The 18,937-nt window shown below is 39.8% G+C and overlaps 3 pseudogenes across 1 annotated transcript; 1 reads left to right on the forward strand and 2 right to left on the reverse strand.

Annotated features, from left to right (window-relative positions):
- Positions 1–348: 348 nt before the first annotated feature.
- On the reverse strand, positions 349–5,065 carry LOC149047405 (uncharacterized; annotated as a pseudogene). The gene is made up of 3 exons (XR_016185910.1): positions 2,937–5,065; positions 1,946–2,196; positions 349–1,701 (listed from the first exon to the last, which is right to left on the reverse strand). The product of XR_016185910.1 is annotated as an uncharacterized LOC149047405 (transcript).
- A 2,370-nt stretch (positions 5,066–7,435) lies between these two features.
- Positions 7,436–15,752, reverse strand: LOC149047406 (uncharacterized; annotated as a pseudogene).
- Positions 15,753–17,121: 1,369 nt separating this feature from the next.
- LOC149047407 (uncharacterized) lies at positions 17,122–18,275 on the forward strand (annotated as a pseudogene).
- Positions 18,276–18,937: the final 662 nt, after the last annotated feature.

Below are 18,937 nucleotides of genomic sequence, written 5' to 3' on the forward strand. Positions count from 1 at the left end.
TTTTATTGAAATATAGTTCTTAAAACGCGCTCTAAGCATTTGTATTTTCTGGAAGCCAATTGAAATGCGCGTCAAAAAGCACATGAACCAATCTAAATTATGGATTTTGGACAAAGGAGAGAACATAATTGAACTCCTAGAATAGCCGTGATGATAAGAGGGTTAAAGCTTTGTACGTATTAGCATTCTTGAGGAAAGCCAGAGACATCGTGATATTGTGGTTTGACAATCCTTATCATTATTGAATCCTTGTAATCCTTATCATTACTGAATCAACGCAATTTTTAAGAAAAATCTTTGCTTCTGCTTTTTTTCGATGAACAAAACCAATTTCAATGATAACCAATATGTTAATCAATTTCTTTATTTATTCAAAACTTAACCAACAACTAAATGTAATCATTATCCTGTCACAACTGAACTCCGTATTTCCATAGGTTTGTTCAAAGTTAAATCACAGACGAAGCGATTATGTGTAGAGAACTGAAAAGTGGCTCTTCACAGGAAGACCCTAAATGACTTGTGTGTGTTCTGTACTTAAGTTCTGAAAAAACACTATATCACGGGATACATTTATGCCTTAGGTGATACAACGCTCTTTCCGATCGATCGGTTGTCGTAAAACTGGAACCAAATCAATCAGCATGAAGGCTCACATGGAGACAGTAAGAGTTTTAAGTGATGACAAGCAAACTACTGATGCGATGGAAAACGTGACTAGTTTAAGTTTTAGGTCTGGGATTTGTAGTTGGCGCGAGATTTCAGACCAATCAGAGAGCGAAGGAAATTAGATACAGTGCCTTATTTCAGCGATTACTTTCTACACAGTAATAAAAACTTTTCGTGGAGGTCCCGACCAAATTTCTATGGTATAGTATTATTTCTCTTTCTTCTTCTCTCTCCCTTCCTCTCCCTCCCCCAACCTCTCTCTCTTTCACTCGATCTCTCTCTAAAACACAGCAACATTTCAGTGAATAAAACCTAACTTTTGTAACTTTATAACTTCAACAATAGTCCGAAGAATTGCCATACAAAAGTGTTGCTTCTCGCCCACTTTAAAAAGCGTCCCTGTTTCCAATTTTATTGAGAAGATTGCCTCAGTAAGGTATTATTCGACTGTGTCTTACAGCGAACAAAATCCTATGTCTTTTCTCTTCCCTTGAAGCCTTATCTAAGACCATGGGACGAGGAGATGAAGTCGCAAACGCCAGCTTTTAAAAATGTACTCCGAATACTAAAAACTTTTCCGCCCTTATCAACGTCGCGCTCTTTACTCTACTCACTGAGCGAAAAAGTACATAGGCTCCTCTGGAAGCCACCGTTATGCTAAAGAGGTCAACCGATGCGAAAGTAGAACTTAAGATCTATATTGAAGCTAATGGTTAAGAATAGCACTAAGTTTAACTGATTATTTTCCGCACTGAGTTGTTCTGATCGGTACTTGTATATCAACAGTTTCAAAAGATACTAAAAGTATAATCAGGACTCGGGCTGGGGCTCAAAAACAGACGAGCACACCTGTTGGGCCAGTAGATCCTCTCTTTTGGCTTCTTCGTGTCGCCCAAGCTTTTTTAGGACGTGAGCTATCTCCCTGTGTGAACGTTCTGTATCCTGGTGGTTTCCTAACACTTCGTCTTGGATAGCGAGGGCACTTCTAAGAGCTTCGAGAGCTTCATCCAATTCTTCTTTCATGGCTAAAGCCTGGTGATTGAATAATTAATTATTAAAATTCTGCTGAATTGCTAACTCACAATAGTGTTTAAGGGGCCTTGAAAAAGCTGAAACGGGTATAGTCAGTGGAGTGATAAAGAATCATGACTTTGAAGCCTAGAAATCCAATATTTGCACCCTTGAAGTTTCTGTAGAGGTTCAATCAATGAAAAGAATTCTGAGAATGGGATAAAATTTTGAAGAACACAAATATATATATTATATATATGTTTACCTTTCCAAAGTCATAGAAAGACCTTGCTGTTACTTGATGATTACCCAGAGAGTGCTTTCTTATGTGCAGTGCCTTACGCAGAAACTTTATCGCACTGCCATAGTTTTCAAGAGCTTGGTACGATGTCCACAAGTCGTCCATCAAAGTAGCTGTGAAAGGATGGTCTCCCAGGAACTCTAGATACACCGGAAGTGAGTACTCCTCCCTGATTTTATTGGCCTCTTGATGATCTCCACAAAACGCATATGCAGCTGCAAATAAGAGAGCCGGAGAAGGCTTAGATTAATCAGTTGTCTTATGAGTAAACAACAGCCATCATTAATCATATCAGTCATGGGAAATATTTTACATTTAAACAAAATTTGCTTTTGAGGATGCTTTACTTCAGTTTTGGATGTTCTCTTCGGTAGTAAATAAAAATATTAAACTGACTTTGATAAAAGGAAACCCTACTCGTATGAAAAAGATTTGCCCATGTTCCGGCATTGAAGACCTAAAAAATCGTTTCAGTACTTGTAAACAGTCGTGAGGATATCATGTAGTTGTTCGCGCTCCATTTATGCCGCTCACCGAAAAAAAACCTGTGTGTAGGTACCTCAAAGCAGAATTATTAGAGGGGACTGCTGGGGAAAGCTAGTGAATTTCAGAAGACTGATTCTCGCTTGGTCACGCGACTCTGCACGTGACTGTGCGAGAATAATTCAATATGGCGCCAAGCTTACCATGGGTTAAGGGACATTTTCGAGTTTTTCGTCAATTGAACGGTTCTGCACTCTATGTGTGAAAAGAAAAATCATGCCAGGAGACAACTAATCCATGTTTGGCTGTGATTCGAGCCGGAGAAACAACGGTGCTTTTGAGTGACTTAAGTCCTGGGGAGATTTTTCTGGAAAGAGGAGCGCCTTGTGTATAAGGGCTGAAATTAAAATATTGTTTATGTGGTCCGATTACTCAGTGCACCCTTTCAAAGAGACATAATGCAAGATTTTACCTCCCAGGTCTTTATAAGCTGCTGCAGTAAAAATCCTGTTGTTCTTCTTCTCACCGATCTCAATGGACTTCTTTATTAGTAGAATGGCTTGATCCAAGTCTTTGTGCTGGCCGAAACAGCGGCCAAGTTTACTCAGGCAAAAGGCACGAATGATAGATGAGTCATCGCCAAGTTCCTTTTGGATCTTGTCAGCCTCTTTGAATTTGGACACAGCCGATGGACACGGAAGGTGACATGCACAATGGGAAAGGATGCCGTAGGCCTCTGCTGTCAAACAGTCATCTCGTCTCTTCTTATCTCCATTTGCAATGCAGGCATTTGTAAATTTACTGTATACTCTAAGGAATTTAGCTTTTGTGAACACCTTGGCCAAGAAAGGAGTAACTTCGACTGCCGTATCGATGCACTTTTTCTCCAAATCGGGGAAAGATAGGGAATCTTTCAAGGCCTTCTTGATATTGAATCGATTGTTGAAGAACTTTTGGACGGCATCGCAGCAATTGTGGGACAAGAATGAACAGCGTATAGGTCCTGTAACATTTCCAAATACCGAACGTTGAATAATTTTCTGGCTGAATGGTACTGTGGTTTCATATCTTCTTGGACTGCACGATCAACACAAAATGACTCAATGATATTGTGGACGTGGTACTCTTTTGACATGAAATTAAACTGGAGCATGGACTGATCTACTAGCCCTTGAAGCAACATTCCAAGTCTGTACTGAGAGAGGTGGCTAAACAGAAACTGGGCTTCAGCTGCGCTGAATGTTCTTGGGAAGACTGCCAAAGATACAAGGGCAGTTTGTTGGTCAGGTTGTAAACGACTAAAACAGATTTCGAGGCAGTGAAAAAGCTGATGATCATGGGACAATGTTGGAAGACTTGACTTGAATGATTTCAGAGTTGGCACCAGGCTTGTTTGGAACTCGCTTATTAGAGCTTTAGCATCAATTCCTTTCGCTAAAACAGCAGCTGTGGTGCGTAGAACTAACGGCACTCCACCGCAGTAATGGGCCAATTGTTCCGCATCTTCCTCTGATACTCTTGACTCCAGCGTCAGAAGCAACTCTTTGGCGTGGTCTGGACAAAGAGAGTCCAAGCAGACTGGTAACTTATTGACAGATAAAAGTCTATTACTTGGCGGGATGTGATCATGAACTTAACACGAGAAGCAGTTTGGGCCACAGACTTCACGAAATTGCAAAATGCATCTTTCTTTTCAGGAAGTAACATGTCGTCCACGTCGTCTAAAATGATGATGGTGTGATTTGATAGAGGGAGGGAGTTTACCATGCCATTTAATGACCTCATACTCTTGAGGGTAATATAGAACACATCTATCTTTCCCTGTGAAACCAGCTCACGTCCCACTTGTATGGCCACTGCAGATTTGCCAAAACCTGAAGGTCCTGTAATGGAAACTATTCGACAAGGATCGCTTGGAGACAGTTTCTCCATTACGAGGGAGCGTTGCCCTTTCCGTCTTATCACTTCGTCATACTTCGCCCCTCCTAGTCTCAGTAACACTTCTCGAATATCATTCCAATGGCTATTGAAGCTGGTTTCATCAATGGAGGCCTTCGTGACATGCGCATACAGGGAATTTCTGAAATGCCTCATTCTCAAAATGTCTGCCCCAAGAGAGTGATCCATTGAAGCTGGAGGGCGTCTCCAACTTGTTGCTGGAGGTGACAGGTTACAGATGTTTATCAAGAGCACGCACAAGGTAGAGATGTCAAAATTCTCAGATGAAACCATCTTGCGTATGGCTGGGTTCATGGAGTCCCACTGTGCTTGGCTAAGGATCCCTCTGGATCTCAGAGACTTCAGTTTAGGCATACAACTGTGAAGTATGATGTGGAGATTTGCAGGGTCATGGATGTCGTTGAATTTCTCTCGTAATAGTAATAATAATAGGAGCCGACAAAGTCGTGTATAATTAGTTGCTTCTTTGGTAAATGATATTGGCAGTGGATGAGAAGCCATAATAAAGATAGTTTGTAACGGCTGAGACTTTAACCTGCCAAATATTAAATAAACAATAGTTCATGTAGCAAATGGAATTTCTATTATGCTCTATGACGAGTTTGCGTGAAGTTACGCAAGGGTTACATAACCATGTGTGGATATTTATTCTTATCCGTTGCTGCCTATCGTTTCAATCGCAGTCTTGTTATTTCTTTTTAAAACCACTCTAGTGCTTTTCTTTCTCTCTTCTTTTCTTTTTCCTTTTCTTTTTTTGGTCACAGGACTTTTTGCGAACAAGAAATGGAAATGATCAGGATAGGTACATAGATACCTATTTTTCTCGTAAAAATTTCCAGCCTAAGGTCAACAGCAAACATTGTACGTTGTTGCAGGAGATGGATTGAGCTTTTAAGTTATATAGCTATATATAGTTATAGTTATATACAGTTAAGTTTTTCTGAGTTCTACACGTGTATCGTGTAGAGGTATTCGGCATTCATTGCGTATATCAGATATCTGCCACGTACTTTCTCTAATAACAAAATTGGAGAAAGAACGGATCGCTTACGCTTCAAGAACATGATGACGGTGAATAAACATTCCTGACATTGTGTAGCTTGTCTCTCTTGCACGCCACGCCTAACGAGCCAATAGAGCGCGAAATCTCTCTTAGCAACAAAGCAACTCTAAGCCAATCAGTCCTCATTCGAATGTTCTTCGTTAGTTACGACGTGTTCAAGCGCTGCCTTTGCTTAATGAACGCGAAACAAACTCGCCTTTACTTCCCTTTTCAACGCTGTAGTTTTAAAAAGAATATGGCTACGGATCTTGATCATGTCTAATAATTATGCATGAGAAACTTGGGACCAAAGAAAAAGTGTGGATAATCGAGAAATCCGGGTAATCGAGGTCCGAATAATCGAGGTCCGAATAATCGAGGTTCGACTGTAAAGCATTAACAGTTGTGGTGCAATTTCTGTCTTTTTCTAAATATATTCAGGGAAAGAAATCTTCAAAGACAAGGAGCTGCCTAATATTTACCGCCAAATTGGTGAAAGAACTATTGGAGCTTTCTAGATTTATCCTTGTTAGTTGAACAAATAAATCGAAATAATCCCGTAGTGAAGTAAATATGATGTGAATTGAGCGTTGTGTGAATTAGGAAGTCCGCCTTGCACTGGAGTGTTTTCTCTAACAACTTAAGGGTCTTCTTGGCTGATATACGACACGTAAACAAAAGTTTGTGTTCAAAAGCGCCACGAAAACGCGTACGGAGCAGTTTGTGCTTCCTTTGTGCCGGCCGTAACGGCTTATAAATATCGCACTTCTAAATCACAAACTGGTTGTCTCTTCCGGCTTTGATTTTAATCTAGCTACTGCGTAAGTATATCATAAGTTGAATCCGTAGTGAATTATATGGAAACTAAATTAAACTTACCAGTATGGTTAACAGTTTTGAACGCTTATCGGGTAAACGCGCCGTTGCTTGCGCTATCACGTTCTAGTAATCAGAAACACGGCAACCGTTGACGTATTTTCATGGCGCTGCTGGGGGTAATGACATCATCCAGGGTGGCAAAGTAAAGGCCAACCTTACGGCGACCTAGTTGGAAATTTGTATTTGCACTTTACAAGATATACTTCCGTATGATAACATTTGAACTAGAAATACTTTTGTCGAAACCTTTTTGTTCTTTTGTTTTGGAAGTAAACAGATAAAACACATCATATGTGCAACAGCTATAACATAAAACTATTCTCTGGGTCTTTTAATACAAACGGATCAATTTGTTCATTAATTTAGAAACACTTATGTAACTTGATGAGCGCATATTTTCGAATGACAACAACCATGATCAAAAGAAACGACAGGTAACTTCGAAAAATAATTTTTCATTTCATCACGCAGAATGCCTATTGTTTTCGGGACATTTACTTGCAGTTGATGAAATATCTTACGTCTGTCATATTGCGTTTATTATTTAAATAAGCATGAGCGGAACGAGTCTCATTGGTTAGGACGGTTAAAAGAAACGCGCGCTATTTTCCCGCAGGGAATGAGGTTCTGCTCATCAACTTGAAGGGGGCGGATCATCGAAACAATGAACTTTCCTGCTATTGTGTTCGCTATTGTCTAACTTATTCCCATCTCTTAAAGGAAATTTACCGTTTATGCAAACTCATAACTCCCTAGAAAAGGAAAAAAAAAGTTGTCATTAATCCTTGTAAAAAGAGAGCAACTCGTGTGCCCTCAGTTAGTCGATGCGTTTAAGCAAAACAGCTACACGCTGGTCGGTTCCCGTGCAGGTGCTCTTTGTCTGCGTGTCACAAGCTTTTAGCTCGGCTTTCTCTTGTCTGTATTGCTGCTTCTTTCACACTTCTGTGTTATCGTTTCCAGAGTGGGCCAGTCTATGCCGCATCTTGTTGTACAGATCGGCCGCCTTTCCCTCCACGCTCTCGTAAAGGTTTTTTTCTCTTCCATGAGGTGCGCCAAGACGTCTTTTGGTGATTCCTCGATCTCCTCCAGTTTTACTCCCAGCTTAATCCACGTCTCCTCTCAAGTTTGTCATCTAAATCGCTAGGGTCTTCGAGAGAATTCTTCAGCACTTCAATGATGTTTGCTTTCTGCTGTCGAAACTTATGGATCGCAACCAAAGCTGAATCTTTGCTTATAAACTCTTTGCTCAAGACTCTCAACAGGCCAAGGTATGATGGTTAAATTTACGCTGAGTGGCGCACCACAGGTCACCCATGCCTAAAGACTCTTTCTCTGTCCGGAAGTAGGCTTGGACCAAGGGATGCATCCTAATCTTTCCATTGGCGTCCTCTGAGGAAGAGCATTCCTGACCATCCTGGTCTTTACTGTTTCACAATGTAAACGGAATCTTCAAAAAGACGCTGAATGTCTTGAGCTGAGAACTCCGATAGGAAAACAGAGAAAAGGACAAGATTTCGTTTTACCTCATCGGAAAAATTGTCAAAAAATACTTTCAGTGTGTTATTAACATCGTTAAAAAGTTGTATGGGATTATTCCCGAGCTGTTGGATTAACAGCTCGCGACTAAAACCATTGTTCAGTGCGTCTTAACAGGTAAAAAGAAGGAGAGTATCCCACCACATGATTTAGCAAGTTCTTCGGAGTATTCCTCACTAAAGTCATCAATAAGACTCCGAAGTAGTTCAGCAGACGAGTCGGGATCCAAAGGGTTGAGACGAAACGTACTCAGTTTCCAAGACCAAGCAACGACGCCGAGAATATCTTCAGTGTAAACTTCGAGGACGAGATGAAGAGCCGGAAGAAAGGACGACGCACGAATGAGCCATTTTCTAACATTGCATCATTTGTGTACAGAGTGAAACAGTTAGGGTTTACATAATTCTCAGCCGATTACTTTGCGCCTCATACTGTGCAAGGCTTGTGCATTCTTTTCAACATTTGATGCAAACGTGAAAATAGTCTGTTTGTCGGATTCCTGAGATAGAAAGAAAAACAACCATACGAAAGGTCTGCGGTTTCTTTTCGATTTCATCTACGTCCGCATCTCTTCCAACAAAGTGTGCGGTTAAACAAGGAAGATTTCGAGGTAGACCACCAGGCGACGACAGGATACCTAAAATACGAAAAAAAAAAAAAAAAAAAAAAAGACAATATTTGAACAGATACAAAAACGGTAGCCGATCACATGAGATGTTCCAAAAACAAGTTGAGGATATACCAATGGAACCCTAAATATAAGACACCAAATAGGCCCTTATGAAAGATGTGGCTATCAAAGAGTATATCAAGGAACATGAAACAAAACATAACGGTATGGAGGTTTTTATGTGGTCTTTTAATAGACACGCAGTCTACAGGCATAAATGGGGTGAGTTTGGCCCATTATATCTCTTAAACAAGCCACGTGACCTATCTTTTCGTTGTATTTTTGGAAACAGACATAGATAAGGAACGTTTAAGGAAAGTTTCTGAGGAATCACCTTAACAATAGAAAATTCCCTGCCGACTTTTCTAATCTCGACAGATCATAGCGACGAGGTCCTCACAAAGGACATGAACCATTTAAATGGGTAAATGACCCCACAGTTCTTTGTCAATGACATTCTTAGTGTCCGTCAATATCGGGTTGATTCCATTGAAACATTTTGCAAAACCCTATTTCCATGACATGATTGACATGAGCAACAATACCCTAACGCTCTCATGTGGGCACTCGTACCCCTATGCTGTGATCTCATTGGTACAAAATACATACCCTAATGCGGTTATCTGATTGGTGCAAGCAACATACCCCTATGCACTAACAATAGAGATATTTTTTAAAAAGAAAACTACTTCAAAAAACAAAATAAGGCAAAACTAAAGAGTGAATAGTTTCCTTTAAAAAATAGCATAGGGTGCAAAAGCTGAAATTGATAAATTTCTTTCTTCACTTTCTTTATATAAATGAATAAAAACGGAGCTAAGTGTTTGTGACCTTTCCATCCCCAAGGTTTCAAAGTTTTACCTCGTTCTGCCAGTTATTTTTTCATGACCAGCGATGGACAACACAGCAGGGGATGACAGTTTCTAAAGGACTCATCACAAATTATCATTGTTCAAAACAAACTCCATTTATTAATCCTTTATCTCTCAGAAGTGATTGAAGAGTGTGACTTCTCCCCATAACATCCATTCTTGAATTCCCCGCACCCAAAAAACTGACAACCAGAAATGCGGTGCGGGATAAGCAGACAATTCTTAGCCCCTTTATTGAACTAACCAACTAATCACAAAACAAAAACAACTGTTTACACTGTTTAGACACCAAAAAATTAAACAAACTCTACACGTTCGATGCGGCCAAAGTAAATTGAATAAACAAAACCACTTATAATGACTGTCAATCATCAGGAAAGCACAACTAAAAATCGTTACGAGGAAATGGACTACAGGATTCCACCCAAACAATAAAGAAGAACAAAATTTAACTGTCCGCTTGTAAAAATCCACAATGAAACTTGTTTACTGTTCAGCGAATATATACTTGCTAGTTTACATATCACACTTCTTTCCCATAATCTCACGCCGGCACTTAAAACACACTGCCGACAAATGCACTCGTGCTTGGGAATTCAAGAAAACCATTTATCTTTTGTTTCATTACGCTTCGCTACATTCAGGCAAAGATAAATGAACAATTATCCACTTAATCCAACAAACAGGTAATGAGAATACTCAAACTTCACAGGAAGAACTTGTTATCTTGATCTAATGCCACATTCCCGTAACTAATTTACAAGGAAATCTGTAACAGCTAGATCTGAGATTTAACTGTCAGATCTTGGAAGTAAAAGGTTGACTGCGCAGGGTTTCTGTATAAGCCCATACCAAAATTTTCGTTTTATTAAATGTGTCAATAAGAAGTTTTAATTTGAGTCTTGCAATTACCTTTCATTTTCTCCGACTTTGCAACGTCAGTCTTCTGTTTCCCTCTTTCCAATTGTGGTTCATGACCTTCAGAACTTATGAAGTATGACTGAGAGCACAAAGCATCTTGAGTAAGAAAATAACAGAAAACAAATTTGTGTTTGCCATTCACTTAAAACTGCATTTTCGATTACAGTCGAACCTCGAATACCCGGACTCACAAGGACTGGCCTTAAAAGTCTTGATAATAGAGGGTCTAGATAACCAAGAGTCCTGATAATAAAAAATATGTATATTATTGAGCCAAAAACAAAAAAATTTGAATAAGTTAAAAGAGATACTTACCGATATTACGCAAGAATTAAAGCAGATTCTAAAATCATTGTGCATAAACTGTTAACATTTGCCAAAAGTATTTACCAAAGGTTTTTAAAGCGACAGTACAGCTCAGAGGTAAATGGCCAACGCACATGCAAAACATTTAAACGTTTTTCGCGTTCTGCGCAAAAAAAAAATTAAGCGCGTGTTAAAGCGCGTGTCTTAAGCGTGTTTTTGCTATTGTTATTAAACGCAGTCAGCTTGCTTTGTTCTGTGCTGTTTGGGAAAACAAAGATTTTTGTCTCAAAATACCGCCGCCGAAACATCAAATCAACATCAAGAATTCTTAAGCCAATTGCACAAAAACAGAGGTCATATCTCAAAGATACAACAGATTACATCAACTTCACAGAAAAAACAAAGTTTGCACAAAAAGTGATACTCATTTCAATGGAAATTACAAGCTTATACACAACTATACCCCCACCTCCTCTCCCAATTCCAAAGCGCTCACCAGAGAAAGCACCTTCAATTGACTGATTTTTCAGGAAAGTTCAACTCAATTCATGAAAAAAAATTACTTGCAAGGGCACGAAACCAAAGCATTGGGCCCCAAAATGGCTGTGGCTTTCGCAAATATCTTTATGGCTAAAGTCCAGATGCAAATCCTAGGTAAAGGTGCTTATTTGGAAACGCTACACTGACTACAGTCTCGTCAACCAGTTAATTGAACAAGCAAATAAACACCACCTAACAATCAAATTTACAGCTGAAATATCTTTTCAGAAGCTACTTTCATAGACACCACTATCCATAAGGGTGAAATATTCAACAAGGAGTTAGTTTCGACATAAGAACCCACTTCAAACCAACAGAACCATTCCAGGACACACTCTACACAACGTGTCACCCATAGGGAGAAAAGAAAGACTTCACTAAAGGCAAAGCGTTGCCACTCCCTGACTAATTTCTCAAAAGAAAAATTTGAAGTGAACATTGGGCAGCTCAAAACATACCTAGCTAAAGAGACTACCTGAAAAACATTATTGACGACCCACTCTCAGAAGGATGTAAACGCGCCATACTCCAACAGAGAAAAACAAATCGAATCTTGCCCTTTGTAATACCACAAGACTATCCAACAGTCCCAAACCTAACAGTAATCCTTATGAGCAAGTGCATTTAGTACAGCAACAACCATTGCTAAGGGAAATCTTCAAAGAACAACCAGTAATATCATACAGGAAGGGGCGTTCATCCAAACATACTCGTGAGAGCAAAATTGGAAGGTGAGAAAACCGGACATACTATGGAGTCCTGTAAACACTTGTAACTGATACAGAGAAAACTGGACACTACGAAGTTATTTAGGACTGTCAACCCCAATTTGCACAGGAGCATTAATTAAGCCTGTTTTTAAAGCAAACAAAGACTTTCTAATGTCTATTAGAGTTATGGTGATGTGTAACTTAAGCCAAATTATGATCCAGCCTATAGCCATCTCGCCTTCGAAACAGCATCCAGCATCTCGCCTTTCAATTTTCTGATAACCCACATCCTGCCTCAATTTTAAGCTTCATACTATATCCCACCAAACCTATGTTGGACCCCCTTTCTTATGTGGCCTAAATATACCTAGGATTTAACAATATAACATGTAATACAAGCAAACCTGAGTAGAAACAAATGTAAATGCATTAAGCTCACCGTTAGCAGTTTTCATTACATTTTCGATCAATCTTTTGAATCTCGCACCTTCTGACCATTCATTTGCATCTTCAACTGATTCAACAATGACAGTGTTTCCACCTTCTACTTCTCACAAAGCCTCAGCTATGCCAGATGCACCAGAAAGAAGAATAGGAACCCCAGCAGAAATGGCTTCGAGGGCAACCAGCCCATAGCCCTCTGTACGGGAAGGGAAAGCAACCAAGTCTATAGAACATCATCTTGAGTTCCTCTGGATCACTGCAATAACCACGGATGGTTAGTTGGTTGCGGTTGATGTACGTGTTGTCAAGAAACCACTGCTCAACTTTTTTATGTTCACCAGGAGGTGAGCCAACAAATGTCAGCTCCAAGATCGATTCTTTTGGGTCAAATTTCTCGTCTTTTAAGGCATTTCTAGCATTAGTTTTTCCGGCACGGTCTTCGCCGATCAGCATGACTTTGACAGGGCTGTCAATTATTTCGCCGTCCTCCAAAGCTCCCTGGTACGCTGCTATAGCTTTTTCACCCCGAGCCAAAACGTAATAAGGAGCAATGTCCTCTTCAGGGGAAATCTCTGCAGCGGAGGAGCATTCTTCGTTTAGGTTGAGAGTCCAACCAAGTCCTTGTAAGGCTGAATCTGAAGAAAGAGGAAAGGTATTCAATTTCAGGAGAGGGTACCTTTATCAAATCGATCGTACTGCGCATGTGCGAGAGTAGTTTTACGGACCCTGTGACGGAAAAAAAAAGAGGTAGAGTATCAGAGTCGTAGATGTGCACATAGGACTTTCTTTGTGTAGGATTAAATCGTTATTGTTCCTGTTTTCCATGTGAAACGTCGTTGTAACATCCGAAAAAAAGTAACATGTGCCTTTACCCGATCACCTCTCTTCTAGCCATCTTTTGTACAAGGGGTACGAGGTAATGCACATTAGATATCATGGCCTGTTTAAGAAGCTGAAGGTGTTGTAGCGAGGAGGCAAATATATCATTTCAGGAAAGGCAAACACTAAAACTGTTGAAAAAACCCAATGTATTTATATCAGCGAATACTTACCAAATGTGTCTGAAAAATGCTTAGATATTATCTGTAGAGCGTCGTTTCTCTAAATCTCATCTAGTGCTTTTGCAACGTCCGTTAATGCTTTTTCAGGGGAATGCGCGGCCAACCATTCTAGATCCTCTTTTGTAGGACTTTTCCTGATTTGTTTGACATCAGCAAACGCTCCACGCACGTCAGCTGGTATTTTCATTTTCCAGGCCAGATGTGTCCAATTTTTGACCTCGGGATTCTCCTCTCGATTAAGTTCTAGCGCAAACCTTTCTAAGAGTTTCGATCCGGGGGTTATGATATCGTCTAAAGTAAAGGTAGCCACAGATCATTCTTAGTTAACTCCCCATAAATGGGGCCGTAACGCAGGCCTTATTTCAACTACTAATTCAGTAGTGTTCATAACTGCGAGGATCATTTCTATATATGTTAAAATGAAGACATGTTACAATCATATAAGTAGAACTTCCATGAAGTGTTTTACAAGGCTCACAATTCTCCCTCATATAAATTTGAACAGCTGTGACATTTAGCTAATTAATGACTGAGTCATTAAGCCAACATAACAATCCTTCAAATAGTTTTTTTAAGGCTCTTCAACATCTATTTAATATAGACTTTGACTGATGTGTCATTTTCCAGTGGGCCAAGAGCGTCCCTAAGAAGCAAAAACAACGCCAACGAGGTGCACTAATTAACAGCATCAAAATGCCTGAGGAGAAACGGCAACCTCCAAACGTACCAAGTAAAGTCCTCTTAAATGATGGCTCAGACAGAGTAACACTTGACTTCAGCTAATTTTGTGCTATTCCTTTTGTGATCAGCAAGCTGATTAGGTCGTTTCTCCCGATCTCAAGTAAGATGTCCTTTAGCTCTTTCATCGTCAAATCTGGATTCGAGGCCGCAAGAAAATCGTCTTCTCGGATAGGACGTAAAACCGTAAGCCCCATCTCCTGCAGGGTTGGGGTAGGAGACGTTAATTTCCCACGCACGAGATTACTGTGTGGTGGATGTCCTCCCCTGGGGTGGGATGGGTGGTGGGTGTGGGCGTATTAACCAAGTAGGGGACTTATGTCCTATTGTTATGCACCTGTGCTTGTACTTGTACGAATCCATTAAATAAAATAATATAATCGGATGGTAGGACTGATGTCACTGTACTGTTCTAGTCGTCTAATGGCATCTAAGTCGACGTGCAGTATCAATACCAAATGTCTCCAATTACGTTTCAATCTCATATCACGATCCAAGCACAAACACAGCTCTTCTATAAACTCTGGTTTACGTCGTAGAATGGCAGATAATTTAGACCCTAATGTCTAGTTGCGAGGGAATCGCTTTAATATCTGCTACCAAGTGTTACGTCAACTACCTTGTTATAACAAACGTCCGTCCTTTTTAGTTTAAACACTCAAACGAGGGTACTGCTAAACAATGCCTATCGTTAGACCTAAATAAACATAACAGACAGGTCAAACAAAACGAGGAATCTTTAGAGGCTTGAATTCCAGGAAAAGTACACTGACTGCTTTCTTGGAAACAGCCTAGCAAGTCAAAAATTATTAATGGTTTTTTTGAGTTTTGAATTTAAAACTAATGTCCAAGATACCAAATGTAAACAGTAAATACAGTACTTTGTGTTTCAAAATTGTCCAGAAGGCAATTAATGTCGAAAAGCATCCTTTCAGCCACGACGATGCAAAATTTTCAAAGCTCAATGAGGTATGAACGCAAGGTTTACCATTAACAGTCAACTAAAGAAAAACATTGCTTGGAAACAACCCAGTCTTTATCGTTTAGATTATTAGTAGCCCACGCGTTTATCTGGTAGCCAGAGTTTGTCATAACTTGCACGACCCGGCTTTCAAATGTCACAATAGCTAGTGTAAACTGTCACTCAATCGAAAACACCTCGAATGGAAAGATTCTTGTTCTGTGTTAGCTCATACATCACTTTAACTATTAAACGCAAACAATATTCTTCTGGTCGCGAGCTCAACTAATTAGTAGAAAGCTATTTTTGAAACTGTGTAGTCAGTTCTTTTAAAAAGCTTCCCCCTTAATTCCGCAATTATACAAATTCTAAACATTTTAAAAATTGGAAAGTTAGTGGCCCTTTTGCAATCATTGCTAATGTTGGCAGTGTTTCCTGCTTCCGGTTAAAACAGTGATTCCGAACTTATTTCGAAATTGCGAACATTTTCTTTGTAATTTTGAATAATCGTGACTACGGCCTCGCTGTCGAAGACTTGCAAATGCCTTCAGCCATGACGTGGAGCGAAAGAAGTTAAATTACTTTATTAGTAAGAAACAGACGAAAATTACTTACCAGTCGATAAACCTCTTTTACGCAAATGAGCCATAGTAAACTTTAACCGCCGATTTTTTAGGGTAACGTCTTTCTACCGTCAGTACAACATCACGAACATAAGTTTGAAGACTGCATGTATTTGATCAATGTCGGACCGTAGTGCATTTACATAAATCTCTCCTCGGCGAAAAGACGACTGCAAAGAACTTGTAAATGAAATGCACTACAGATGTATATTGTCAGCTGGACTCCAGTCAACTGAGCGGAGAAAAGTGTACTTCTCAGCGGATGAATGTGATGAAGATACATTCAACACTGAACTGGGCAGTACAAATTGCATGGCTAATGATGCTTGATTGTGTCGCTGTTTGCTACGAATTATCCCGTGGGGTAGATTCGTCGCTCTTCGTTACATAGGTAAGATTTGGACGTTTCTGCATTCTGCTTGACTTGAAATTCATGAACAAAGCTTGCGCCAATTGTATTTTAATTACACTCATTATGTTCTAAGACAGACAAATAGCTTAACCAAAACTGAGTAAGTAGAAACAAATCAACTCTTCCTCTTCCCCAGGAGTCTCGATCCAGGCTTCCAACTATTGTGATTATAGAATAAAGGGGTACGTTTCTAAAGAAACTATGGTGCTGCGTTGGTGGGAGAATATAACAAGGAAATTTAGTAGAGATATATAACAGGTAATTTGTTTATTTCTTCATCAAAAAATATCGCCACGATATCAACAAACTTAAATTCAATCGTAACACCAAATTTCCCAACCTTCCTCGGAAGATTGGTCGGCACTAAAAAGTCTAAAAAAACGCAATGACAGTTACCAAAGCGGCTGACAAAGGCGGCGCAGTCGTTGTTTGAGGGGCCGACCTCTACCAAAAAGAAGCTTTGCGGCAACTTTCTGACACCTCCTTTTGTGCAAAAGTCGACAAAGGTCTCACTTTCATCAACCATAACGTTGTCCAAAATACGATTAACGATCTTATAGCTAAACAAGAATAATTGCCACTGAAAAAAATCTCACCATCATCACCCTTGAACTTCGTGTATTTACTTTTTACCTAAAATCCACAAACTTAACAGCCCAGGTCGACCCATCGTTTCTGCCTGCAATTTTCTCACCGAACTCATCTCCAGCTGTTTAGACAAAATTATGGCACCCATCGTCAAAACTTTACCATCTTACATTGAGGACAGCCAACACGCACTTGAAACTTTTCGTGCCTTTAATTTCCTTGGTCAAAACAAACTTATTTGAACAATGGATATTATATCTCTTTTTACCGTCATTCTCAATGACGAAGGTCTCCTGGCCATCAATTATTTTCTCGATCAACACAATGTTAAGGAACCCAGCTCTGAAGCACTACTCCGTCTACACTCAATTGCTTTTCATTTGGTGGTAACTACTACAAACAAACTAATGGCATAGCCATGGGTACTAAAATGGGACCCTGCTACGCCAATCTTTTCGTAGGTTTTATCGAACATCAATTTTTTAGTCAATACCACGGCCCCAAACCTGAACTCTACGGCTGCTACATTGACGATTGCATCGGCGCTACCTCCTCTACCAGAAAGGAGCTCACTCAATTTATAACCGCAGTCAAGTCCTTTCACCCGACTCTTAAATATACTTGAGAAATTCCCGACACTTCTTTGTCTTTTCTAGACATCAAAATTTCGATTAAAGGCAAGGTTTATGCACTGGTGTTTACTACAAACCTACAGATTCACATAGTTACTTGTTGCATTCGTCTTTGCATCCATCGCACGTCAAGAATTCCATACCTTTATCAGACTTCGTCGTTTATGTAATGACGACTCTGATTTTTCCGAAAAATTAGAAGAAATGTGCCAGTTTTTCGATAAACGTGGCTATCCCGTTTCTGTCGTTCAAGCGGGCCGCCAGTCAGCACTACAAACGGCTGAGAAGGAAAACACTGACCGCATTCCATTCATTCTCACATTTCACCCTCACAACCACGCAGTTAAATCTATCATTCTTAAAAACTTTTAATTACTCCAAAACGATTCAGAGGCCGGTACTATCTTTTCGCGACCTCTACTAATTTCATTCAAACGTGACAAAAACATAGGCAACTTTTTGATCAGAAGTTCATTTCAAACAAATGACCGATCTGCAACTTTCAAATGCGCTCGCTTACGATGTAAAACTTGTCCTTTCATTCATAACGTAGAGAAAATGTCGGGACCAAAGATATCCATTAAGATAACTGATCAATTTACGTGTACCTCCGCCAATGTCATTCATTGCATAACTTGCTCTTATTGCCATAAGTTATACATTGGTGAAACAGGAGACGACTAGGTGACCGATTCCGAGAACACCATCACGACGTAGAAAGAAATGACAAGGCCGCATCCAAACCAGTCACTAGACACTTTAATCTCGCTAATCATTCTAAACAACATATGGTAGTTTGCGGCCTTTCCCTGCATCTAGGCAGTTTGGAAAGCCGCAAAACACTAAAACAAAAATTTATCTTCCAAATCGGCACTCTTAATCCCCACGGTATCAACGAGCGCTTTTCATTTAACTAATTTATTCTTGTTTTCTTATCACCATATTCCCACCAATATCATGGCTCCATTTCCTGCATATAAATCCACACACAACCCACAATTCCTCCAATCGCTCAAACAAAGGCTAACGCTCGAAACGTCAGCCTTTAAACCCTTTACGGTGGTCAATTTACGTTTTAAAGTCAGTTGTTAATACTAAATTACCTATTGAGAAGAGAACTGCTCGAGTAGAGAACTATTTGCTGAACCGTGCTTAGTGCAGCTCGTATGACACTTCACAAGAAATAGGCAATTTAAGACTTGCATGTGGCTTCTGATACAGCTCAACTTTAATAGCATTTAAAATAACTAGAGTTTGTATAATGATGTAGTAGGGAAGTATTGCAAAAGTCAAGGTGTCGTATGTCCGACCTTGGTTTCGTTGCAAATTTTGCGGCTCTTTTGGGCATTAGTTGCTGATTGAAATGGTAAAATACTCTCACTTAGAATATGGAAAATTTTTCTTCAAATTTTGCAGATCAAACCTACTTTGGTATTTCTGCAAGGTGGCATTTCCTAAGATTTGGTTGAGCCACGGAAATAGACAGGTTCAGAGGGAGATCCGAGAAACGACGGAGGAATGCAAAAAAGATGTTATCGAACGAAAAGGCTGAAAAAGGGGAAAGATACAGTGGATTGAG

Source organism: Pocillopora damicornis, chromosome 4, assembly GCF_964200805.1.
Source record: "Pocillopora damicornis chromosome 4, jaPocDami1.2, whole genome shotgun sequence".
Lineage (NCBI taxonomy): Eukaryota > Metazoa > Cnidaria > Anthozoa > Scleractinia > Pocilloporidae > Pocillopora > Pocillopora damicornis.